Genomic DNA, 11396 nt, shown 5'->3' with positions numbered 1-11396 from the left:
TATCTATTGTGTTAACATTTTATAGACAATGGGAAATAGTGAGGGCTAGATTGCAAGGGGTTATTGACAAACAACAAAGAGAAATTGAAGAGAGGGATAACAAAATTGAAGAATTAGACGCTAATGTTGATACAATCACTAGTATGGTCCCCGAATTGATGCAATGTACAGCACCACCAAGGGTTTATGCTTTGCATTTAAGGGAGCGGTATTTAAATTTTAAATTGAACTGCATTGTGAGGGACCTTAGCTCCTCTTTAGAAACCCCTGAGGAATTCTATGATGCTTACCATACTTCTCCAGCAGCTGTGAAAAATTTATTATATGAATTTTATTTACATAACTATGTTGTAGCTTTAGATAGTGAGTGGAATCATTTGTTATATATTGGTGATATCCATATAAAAGCTTTAATGTCATGGATTCAAAATGAGATCAGCATGGGGGCACAAGCCAGAGCATACAAGGATTTTGAATTTGATTGTCCATTACCATTGAGGAATGAAGCAAAAGAGTCAAGATTTCTTTATTATGAATGGAAGAAATTTCTAGTAAGGCAAGATGTTAGGAATCTAGTGTTGCCGATGAGGGAAGAAATATACCAAGCATATGAGCATTTAGTTCAAACTGAAAGTGCAGCTGCAATTGATGGTTTAACTCAGCGCTAGAATAACTTGCTAGAAGAATTGAAGAAGGAAGAACCTCATTCACTGCCAAATTTCCAGGCAGCTCTGCAAAGAGTCCCTAAATATATACAACTGGGTAGAGAGAAAACTAGTAATTGGGTACCTTTGATCTTTCAGCCTCCTATTCTTATGTGGCCACTATTAGGATGTAAGACTACAAATAAGCCCTATGAAGCAGTTACAGAAGAAGCCAAATGGTCCAGGTTGGAAAAGATGAAAGGATTTTACTGGAATTTAGCTTCAGGAGGAATAGGTTAAGGAACCATTGGTGACCTAAGAGTTAGTGCAAGAATCAAAAATTTTCCTCTTGCTGGAGGATCAACAAGATCTTAAAGTTGGGGGGCATTATGAGTTGAGACATTGGCATATTTTTATCCTTAGAACTATTGAGCTTTTGTCATATTTTGATTTACATAGTAGTAATGATTTATCAGAAGTTTACTATATGTATTTCATATGTTAGCTTGAACCTATCAAAACATGTTTTGTCCTTGCCAGTTTATTCTTGCAGCCATGTGATTCATTCTTGTTGCCATGCGAATGTTTTAGGGCAATATCATGTGTGAAATTAATAGATGTCTTAATTAAATAAAATACATATGTATGTTCTTGTATGTTATTTCTTTTGAAGTGCAGGGAATAAATGATGTTGCGGTGGAAGCTCGCCTATCATGCCAGTTGTAGGAAGAGATATTCTAGAAGACGACTGAAAGATCGAACAATAGAAATGTTGAAAAGCATGAGGAATGACATAGGAGAAGCAATCATGTGATACTACTGATGTCTAACTCAAGTGGACATTGGTGTTGTAAATACCGCCATAGTATGTTATGACTGTGGTTCGGTTTAGATTTGCATTTTCTGTAGCTTAACTCCAGCTATCTCCTTTCTCAATTAGTTATCCGCCTCTTCTCTTCGGTGTGATCTGTGTTGTCTAAAGTAGATGATTTCTTTTAAAATAAACTCTTCATCTCTTCTTAGAGGTTAGATTAAAAAAAGAGAGAGAAAGCAGAGCAGAGGATTTTCACAAGTGTTTTTGAGTTTCTTTTCATGTTGAATCATGTAATGACTTCCAAAGAATGATGAATAAAAATATGTTATTCTGAGCACTTAGAGTTATTTTTGGGAAGCCTGGAATCACTCACCCAAGGGGCCCCACTTGGTGAGTGTTCATGTGCATTTCTTAAGATTAGTTTTCTTTCCTTAGCTGCAGTAGACATCCTTGCATTGACTGATCCTGCAACCACTGGAAATAGATCCACTGACTATTCCTGCAGCCAAACCAAAACAGAGTAATTTATGTTTATCAGCATTGAACTTAGCCAGTATTTCTTGAATGAATTTATGTTAATGCAAAAGTTTTCCTATAGCCTTTCAATAGTTTCAATTCTTGCTTATCTTTTTCGCACAATGTTAGTTGTTGCAATAATGCAGAGTAGTTGTTGCAGGAACTTAGTGCATATATAGTGTAGACCCATTCCAAGTATTACATCCCTGGGTTGACAATCAAATGAACACTAGCTATAGAAATAGTGACTTTACCAAGTGAATGTCCAAACTTCAAGTTGAGACTTCAACTAGAGTTATTATTATTATTGTTGGGTTGAACAGTCAACAGTTCTTTTTTTGGCATGCCCAACGAGACCTCAAGTTCAAATATAACTCTGGGCTAGTTTATGAGTTATAGGCCTATCACCAGGAGTCAGGCAGCTTTAAATCCTCACCTTCTCTTACCACCTTTGGTGACCGTGCATTCATCTACATCTTCATCCTCACAGAGCTTTCCCACTTTCCCTGTAGTCACCCGCGCAGCAATGGCACACATTCCCCCTAGAAATTTTGTGACCTGGGATAACAAGAGCCCTCTCATTCCCCCAACTCCACCCGTGGTTTGGGGAGCTATCCCTACAGCCGCGCTAAAAGTTGTGCCCAAGTTTACTGGAGAATGTCATAAAACTCCTGGGGAGCATTTACAAGATGTAGCCACTGTCTACACTGTCCATGGAATTACCAAACTGAATGTGGCCTTACGATTGCTCGTAGCTTCTTTTAAAGGAAGAGATTTGGATTGGTTCAAATTGTTGGGCCCTGACACTATAGGAGATTGGGATCAGTTGGGAGACCATTTTTTCCAGAGGTTCTTCGATAAGGCTGACAGATCGTCTTTGATGCACCAATTGATCACAATAAAGAGGGTCCCTTATGAAGCACTAACTGATTTTAATCTAAGGTTTTAGTGGACCTAGCAGAGGATACCTTTGTCTTCTCACCCCCTGACGGATATGGCTTTCGTATTCTACTTAAAAGCTTTCAATTCTGACATATCAGTGATTATTCAGTCTCTAGGAGGCAATACTCTCTTGCAAGCATTCGACATAGCAATCCAAGTGGAAAATAACCTAATCGATGTCAGGAAGCTCGCTCCCCACCCTATCATGCCATTTTTTCCTGAGATATATCCTCAAGTCTTAGAAGAAGCCACTCCCAGTACATCTGCTCCATAGTCTATATATTCATATCCCGCTCGTCACGTCTTCTTTGGCTGTCGAGGTCAGTGATATGAAGAATCTCCTAAGATCCTTATCCAATGAGATTGTCAATATAAAGAGAGCCCAAGTCTCTCTTGCCAAACCTCTCTTCCAACAGAGTTTCCAAGGGAATCGACCTCCATACCAACATAACCAACATACAAATCATTGTACTAACAAACCTTCCCATCTGAATGGCCAGATAGTCTCGATTCTGAATCCATTGCAAACTATCTATCCAACCACTTGTAAGGAGCTGACAGTGGGTAAAAATAACCTTGTGGATGATACCAATTCATGGTTCTTTCCATGTAACAATGCTCATGCTCTGAGAAATTGCCCAAGAGGAAACTTGCAGTAGAAGGTCGCAAAACAAATAAGTCTAGGCATGACGCTGGATGAGTCCGTGTATACATCTTTGGGTATGGATAATGTGGCTTTCGTTGCTCAAATGCAAGGTATGTCATTGCAGCAAGAGACAGAGATCGCCCTAGACCATGCACTTTTCTCGTGGATGGAGGACGAGGATGTCGTGCTCACCAACAATGCATCCACTTCAAAGGATGGAGCCCCCTTTGTGCAGTCAAATTTTAACCTACGCTCCAAAAGGTGTTTCATCAAGGAGAATTTTGATATTTCAAGAGGAACGCCCATAAATAAATCTCTTGAACGGCCAATGATCAGTTCTGCCTATACGAGAAAAGAGTTTATCCCCTATAAGCTAATGGAGTCGAAGATTCTCACACCTCAAAGAGTAGACATGGTGGAACAACTGAAGAAAGCTCTAGCTCATGTCTCTCTTTGGGATCTCCTAAGTATTCCTCAGCAAAAGAACCGGCTGAAAGAGGCCCTGTCTAATGATGGAAAAGATGCAAGCGGGAGCGCCCCCAAGTCTCCACAGATCAACAAAATGGGTTTCCAACTCGCAGCAGGCAAGTCACACTCTCCGACCGTGTTGACTAATTAGGTCCCGCCCCCTAAAGTTCAACTAGAAGGTAAGCCTAAACCAAACCCATTTTACCTTACCCTTATAGTTGGAGATAAACTATTACATAATTCCATGATAGATTCTGGAGCTAGCACCACCGTCATGCCTAAGCAAATCACCGAGGTGTTGAATATCAGGTATGAACCTTTGAATAAGGGGGTTGTGTAGCTTGACGAGAACAAGGTCCAAACCATAGGTCTTATTAAAAGCCTTCCTCTGACCTTATTCGCATGTCCTAGCATTACGGTGTCCCAAGAAGTAGTGATCATCGACATCCCTCCTATTTTCGGGCTCTATCTTTCCCGAGACTTCACTGCTAAAATAGAAGGTTATATGTCCTTAGACTGGTCCCATCTCATCCTCCGCACCTAGCACGGTGCCAAGCTAAAAATACTCTCAGAACCTCTCCATGCTGAGCATGTAGCTAACCAGGCTATGATTAATTTCGAGCCTACTCACACTTCTATATCAAACGAGGAAAGAAAAGTTGTAGAACTCTTAGAAGATGAAGAAGTGACTGGGGAGATTCCACTCGAGCAGGAAGTTTTCCTGAATGAATTCATAGACTCTGATCCTTTTTCCAACTACCACGCCACCGACCTAAGTACCTATTGCATTTTTTATGAAAACTAGATCATCCCAAAGCTTACGAAAGAACTATTTTCCAATGAGCAATTGTCTTCAGCACTATGGACCCTACACTTCGACGATGCAAGATGCAAGATGGACTCCAGAGCTAGAATTTGTCTCACGCCTCCCTTAGCCAAACAGATCTTAAAGCCTTTCTAGTTACAATTTGCATGTTCTAACAATGAAGCAGAGTACAAGGGACTGATATAAGGCCTGAGCCTGGCAAAGAGGAGGGGCATTTGAGAATATATAGTTCAGGGATGCGAACCCCGTGAAGATGAAGTGGTTGTAGAAGAGGTTGTTATGTTTTCACTTGATGCTCCACAAGCTTGCTAGATCGAGGCCAAGAAGCAATTCATGAAGACCGAGATTTTTCCCGATGACCTCCCTTCCGAAAAGAGAAGGTTTTACAGGCTCCAAAACAATGGTTTTCATTTGATAGACAAAGTACTCTTCAAGAGGAATTTTGATGGAATCCTGCTCCACTGTGTAGGTCGGAGCCAAGAGGATAAAATCTTACATGAATTCCACTACGGCTCCTCAGAAGGCCATTTCTCTGCACCTACAACTGCTTTCAAAATTACCCAAGTTGGATATTTTTGGCCTTCTATGTTCAAGGACACACACAATTTGGAAAGAGAATGAAAGGAGTGCCAGTATTATACTGGTAGAGGCAGAAAAGAAGCAATGCCCCTCATGCCTATGTCAATAGAAGAGCCTTTCGCCCAGTGGGGTCTCGATTTCATTGGAATGATCAATCCCCCAGTTCGGTTGGACACAAGTGGATCTTGACCACCACTGACTATTTCACCAAATGGTTCGAAGTTGTTCCTTTGAGGAACTCATCAGAAAGTGAAGTGATGGCTTTCTTAGAAGACTTGGCATGCCGATACGATTCTCCCAAAATCATCATATCAGACAATGTATGCGTATTCACCAGCTCACGAATTACCCAATTCGCCCTCGACAAAGGTATCTATCTTAAAACCTCTTCTAATTACTATCCTCAGGGGAATGAACTTGCTGAGTCCATTAACAAGAACTTGATTAGACTTATTAAAAGGATAGGTTCTGAATATAAGAGGGAGTTGCACCATCATTTGAGAAGCACGTTATGGGAAGATCGCATAACATCTAAACAAATCCTAAAAAACTCACCTTATAAGCTAGTATATGGAAAAGATGCACTTTTCCTCACGTCTTTAGAGATCCCAGCCCTGCAGCTACTAAAGTCCATGGAGGTTGGGCAGAGATTATGGAACTAGAAGAGACAAGGGAGACAGCCTTTGCGGCTCTCCAAGATAGGCAGGAAACCATCAAAAGGTGGTTTGACAGTAAAAAGAGCTCCAATCCGATTTTCAGCCCTGGGGACCTCGTGTTGAAGTACAATGAAAGGGTGGAAAAGCCTAGCCAACATGCTAAGTTCGATTGCCTATGGGAAGGGATTTTTCGAATTCTAAATTGCAAAGGTTTCAACGCATTCAAACTCCAAGACATGAATGGAGACCCCCTCTGGATTTCGGTTAATGATTTCCACCTCAAGTCGTTTCACTAAGCTTTCCCTTTTTGTTTAGTGTATATATTGTATATATTATGAATAGTTCTTTTGGGTGCCTAATTTATTTCATTTATTACCCAAGCTAGTGCCAAAGTAAATAAAATTGCAAAGAATGCCAAAGTTGAGCAAAGAAAATGAAAGTTTGTTATATTAAGCATTTTTGTATTTCTGTTACAATTAGAGAGCAAGCTCTTGGCCCCCCCTTTTTACAAAATGATAAAGCAACAGTCAAGTAATGATGGATCATTGCTGGTTCATTGATCTTCTTTGTCCTCATCTTCATCCATCAAGAAGTCTGAATCCTCGCCATCATTAGAAGAGTCCCCTCATTCCGACCACTCATGGTCAGAATCGCTTCTAGGCTCTCTAGGCAAGAAAACAACAACCAGTTTCAGTTGCTTTTGTAGTGTCAAAACCCAAGGGAAGGTATGGTCCCTGAATTCAGTATACCATTTGGTATCTTCGGGAATGGGGACTATCAGATTCATACGTAGAAGGAATTCTGCAGCAAGCTCGGCGTGATATCGATGGGAAGACAGTGTCATTATTTTCAGCCCACTAACGAGCGGATGCCAAGCTACTTCCTCATTGTGAGTGATAAACCTTTCCAGGTCAAATGGCAGTGGGAGCCCTCAAAAAGGGACATGATATGTAATCACATCCTCCAGTCCGCCCAAGTAGTCTTGGGAAAAGAGAGCCCTGGTCAGCTGCAAAGCTAATAGCCCAGCCTGACCACAATCCAGTAGCGAAGCTATAAAGCGCAAGCAGATGTCTGTGTTCACCAGGTACCGATCCGCGTTATCGATAAAATCCTCTCTGAGCACCCACTTAATGACAACAATCATCAAAGGATTTTTCCTCTGCATCATCAGCTGCAATCTCCAATTAGAGATATTCCTTAAGAAAGCGACCTGCGCTTTGCTGCTGACAAGCCTAACTGGAGTATCCATTGTTGTAGAAACTCCATCGCTGAAGCTTGCATTGTACAAAAGGAATGTCTAAAAAGACATATTTATAGAAAAAATGCAGCTCGAGATGACGAATGCTTGAGGCGTCAACCTTCCCGAACTCTAATGCTCCTGTCATTTTTCCATTAATTCATACAAGCAAATGAGCTTGGATTTAGAGTTGGCAATGTTCTGCCAGGTACCTCAAAGAAGGAGTCAATGTAAGCAGTGCCACGCGTATGTACAAGTACATCACGTTTAAAACTCAAACTCCGCAGGACTGTCTCAACTTGCGCAAGCTTCACTGCTTGCCGATTTTATCGATTAAAGAAAAGATCTGTCTGGACATGCCTTTTCCCTCAAGCAAATTCAAGTAATGACAGGTTAACTAAATTCTTTCTTGGGAAGCAGGAATGGCGATGCTCATCCTCCTCAGGAGTTTACTGCAACTACAAAATGAGTTGGCATGCGTATAGGTGGGCGCTTGCCATTAAGCATTCGCTTTTGCGAAAATCTAGGCATGATGTGCATTTAAAGAGTGAAGTTACTCTCTCTTCTTCATTTCATCATCTTTTTGTAACCTAAGTGTTTTTCCCTCTCAGATTGTTGAAAAGTTTTCAAGAAGGAAAGTCACAGCCTGTAATGGAGGCTGAAGCAACACCCTCAAGCTCTGCTCATGGAGGTTTCTAAGTGGACGTCTTCGAGGAACTCTCATGTTCCTCACATGTCATTCCCCCAAAGGAAGAGTATCCAAGAACGAAGATCAAGATCAAAACAACCACTCGAAATGCATCCACTATTATGGATTCCTTGGAAAATGTTTTCAAGCCCAAGGTTCACAAGCAGCCTAAAAGCCTTAGAGAGGTCGCATGCAGCAAAATGCTCAATCATAGAGCAGAGCCGCAATTTATGGTAGTTCATTTCTGGAATAGTGGTGCCCCCCAATATGTGGTTCCCATGGTCCATATTGCCTTGAGCTCATAGCGGCTTGTGCTGATGTTTTCGACCCCACCACCTGTTCTATCAACGACTCCCTCTTGAAGGTGGTGATATCTCCAGAGGCTGTTAGAGATATGATGTGCTGCCCTATTTTCGAAAGGTTTTCTCAAAAAGTTCAATGGAGGAATTTTGGGGCACTAGGAGAGACGCATTGACCTTCTGTCAAAGCACGCTCAATCAGAGTCTGTCTTTTAGACTTCTGAAGTTTCCCCTGTCATATAGCGACCTGAGGCAAGATGATCTCAAGGACATTTCGTCTACTCTTGCCTGGCTGTGCAATTATGATAATGACTAGGATATTACAACCGCAATGATGGGATTTCTCTTTAAGTGCAGGAAACAAAGGGAACCTTTTCATTTTGACTTCTCAATCACTATGGTTAGAGCCATAGTTAAGCAATTATCATAATTCCAATAGTTGCGGTGCTTCAGGTTTTCTTCGGTTTTAGTCCATCTACTCCTGCACCAAAATGAAGCTTTCTTCAGCCAGTTCATGCAGTTGGTTATCTGTGACGAGTTAGGGAATAGAATGTCGGTTTCCACCTGGACACCCCTCTTGCTAGTCTCTTACGATGCATATAAGTTTTTAGACTTCTTCTTGACTCTCGTGCTCAAAGATCTTGGTTCAATCCCTAACGAACCATTAGCCCGCTTCTCCGAGGTTCAGATGAACTGGATGCAGAATGAGCATCCCCCTGCGACTAGTTCATAGGTCGCGACTTTTCCTTTGTCCAAGTGCATGGGTTCTTCGAAGAGCCATTCTGTCTGCCTACCTATGTTACTGAGAGAACCCTGGCTCTCGAAATTGCAAGGCAGTTGGTGAGAATTGAAAGGGCTATTGGAGCAAGTAAGCATGATACCTCCATCATTGAAGATCACAAGGCTATTGGCCCAATCACTCTAGTACGAAGGAACATTACGGAGGAAGTCCTGACGTCTAAGATGGTGGAACTCAGTCTAGTAGTTATTGATGACTCCTGGAGCTATGACCCTGATGCTTACCTCAGCAAGAGAAAGAATGTTGTAAAGCATGAGCCTCAGAGCTCATGGGAGGAGCGTACAAACCCCCGGGTTGACGACCCGAGTGTGTATGTGGGTCTTGATGATTTTCTTGTTTTAAGATGCCCCTCGTTGTTGAGTTTTTATTCACCCCTACAAAGATTCAATCTTGCAAAGCCTATTCCCTGGGCGATGCTAGAGAGTATGAAAAATTTAGCCTAGCCCAAGAAAAAGAGGGAAGACTTTTGGGTCTACCGGCAAGAGGTGAGTCAGCCTAGAGCTAACATTGGAAATGCCCCTTTGGATGAGCATTTCAAGCAAGAATGGTGTCAGCTAAATAAATATGATGATGAGATAGGTGACAGCTCCTCACGTGGGGACTCATCCCCCGGGGTTGCCCTGTGGCAGAGGGTAGAGGTTATAAGTGTTGAAGGGAAAGATCCAGAGCCTCAAATTCTCCTACCCTTAGACAGTTCCGCTCGCAGGCCCCATTCCTAGGCAGGTAAAAGGCGGTCTGAGAAGCAGTTGCGTGACTCCCCTCCAAAGAAAAGGCAACATCCTAGTGCAGCAAGGAGTCCACTTTCTCAAATCTCAGAGATGTCCTCAGATCTTCAGTGGTCGGTGCCTTCCACAGCTCAAGTATGTCCTCCTTTATCCTTATCTCCTGCTCAGGTTGTTTCTTCTATTGTCCCCATCGCCACAATGCAAGCTCAAGTTCCTACTTCCCTCACCTTGGCCCCTGCTGGGACACCGGTCGAACCCCAAGATGTATTCCCGCAGGCCTCCATTCCTTCCCCGACCTTTGCTTTTATCCTCACAACTTTTCCCATGCAGATGTCTAAAGCAACCTCTATGTTGCATAGGCTGGGTTTTGGAGAGTCCCCTCCTTCGATTATGGGAATAGCGTCCACAAGCCCTTTTTTGTCGGGAGCTCCCCCCTTCATCCCATTATTTTCCCCGTCGGCCCTGGCTCATCCCATCCAGACTACTTTCGTTGGGCCTATTTCACAGTTTCCCTTTGCGGTCCCCCCTGGTGCAGCTTTTGCAGGTCAGGCTATTGACAACCCAAATGATTTCCAACAACAAGTTGCTTTTTCTAAGGCTTCTCGCATTGGTAAGACAGGCAAGAGAAAAGAAAAGGAAGGTGCCCATCTAACTCGTCCTCATCTACAGATGCATTTCAGTGAGGAGAAAGATTGTCTTTTCTTTGCAAACTTTTTCCCCAAGGTTGACAAGCCAAAGTCTCAGATGAGACTGAATGACTACACATTACATGCTATCGGTGTTAGCCTTCAAAGTGCTACAACCTCGGACAAGGTAGAAATGATGGAGGAAACCTCAAAAGTTGTATCTTCAGATTTCATCAAAAAGAGTCGCTGTCTAGAAAAGATCCAAGTGAAGAATGCCAATCTCTGAGAATCCCTAACCCAACAGAGAAAAGAAGATAAGGCCCAGAGCTCAGAAATCAATCGCCTACAAAGTCTATTGGCCCAAGCCAATTCAAAAAAAGGGAAGCTGCAGTTAGTCTTTAATAATGTGAAGGGCCGGGAGGCAATGAGAAACGCGGCTCTGAAGGAGTTGCGGGAGAAGGACTCAGAGATTCAAAAATCAAAGACGGCCTCTAGAGATGCTACTCAGGTTCAAGTGCAACTACGTAGATAGTTTCACTTGAAGGAGGATTACACCCGACAGCTACGTGAGGTTCAAGTGTTGTTGTCCGAGGAAAAGATGAGTTTGAGGCAGAGCTGAAAGCAAAAGAGGCTAGCCTCAGACAATCTGATAAGTGCCTTCTAGAGGTGAAGGCTCTTTTGCGACATGAGCAAGACCGAACATCGCAGCTTTAGCAAATGGTGCAAGATGGAAAGGCCAGAATCCTCACTCTAGAGAATCAGATGATTATTGAATAGAAAAAATGCAGGGAGCTCCAACAAGAAGTGATTGCAAAAGGTGATGAGGTCTCACGATTGCTAAGCATTCTGCCCCCGGTGTAGGTTTCTCAGGACTTTTTGGTAATTCTGGTAGAATTGTATATTTCACATTGGGAGAAGATTAAGCAATATG

The sequence above is a fragment of the Cryptomeria japonica genome, chromosome 11 (assembly GCF_030272615.1).
Source record: "Cryptomeria japonica chromosome 11, Sugi_1.0, whole genome shotgun sequence".
NCBI lineage: Eukaryota > Viridiplantae > Streptophyta > Pinopsida > Cupressales > Cupressaceae > Cryptomeria > Cryptomeria japonica.
This window is presented reverse-complemented; position numbering follows the sequence as displayed.